Source organism: Oncorhynchus keta, chromosome 26 (genome assembly GCF_023373465.1).
Source record: "Oncorhynchus keta strain PuntledgeMale-10-30-2019 chromosome 26, Oket_V2, whole genome shotgun sequence".
NCBI lineage: Eukaryota > Metazoa > Chordata > Actinopteri > Salmoniformes > Salmonidae > Oncorhynchus > Oncorhynchus keta.
Window position 1 is genome coordinate 1 of NC_068446.1, and position 602 is coordinate 602.

The 602-nt window shown below is 40.5% G+C and overlaps 1 non-coding gene across 1 annotated transcript; it reads right to left on the reverse strand.

Moving 5' to 3' along the window:
* Window positions 1–221: 221 nt before the first annotated feature.
* Window positions 222–340, reverse strand: LOC118397599 (5S ribosomal RNA). The gene has a single exon (XR_004828443.2). It is a non-coding gene; the product is annotated as a 5S ribosomal RNA (ribosomal RNA).
* Between the last annotated feature and the right edge of the window lie 262 nt (window positions 341–602).

Below are 602 nucleotides of genomic sequence, written 5' to 3' on the forward strand. Positions count from 1 at the left end.
CTATATAAAGTCAAAGTGAGTGTGATTAACAGCTGTTGCATTTTCACCATGTAGATAAGTATCTTTGTGTCACTCAAAAAGTGGAAGAAATTGCATATACTGCAGCCATAATTTGTAGCACAGATTGTTGGATGAAATACAAACTAATCTTGCTTACTTATTTCAAAGCGAGGGCACATATTTCAGCCTTGTGGGAAGAAACGGACAAAGAGTTGACAAAAAGCTTACAGCACCTGGTATTCCCAGGCGGTCTCCCATCCAAGTACTAACCAGGCCCGACCCTGCTTAGCTTCTGAGATCAGACGAGATCAGGCGTACTCAGGCCGGTATGGTCGTAAGCGACAAGCTTTCTCTTGGTGCACTATATAAATGCAAAGTGAGTGTGATTAACAGCTGTTGCATTTTCACCATGTAGATAAGTATCTTTGTGTCACTCAAAAAGTGGAAGAAATTGCATATACTGCAGCCATAATTTGTAGCATAGATTGTTGGATGAAATACAAACTAATCTTGCTTACTTATTTCAAAGCGAGGGCACATATTTCAGCCTTGTGGGAAGAAACGGACAAAGAGTTGAAATTCCACAAGGCAGTGACAAAACG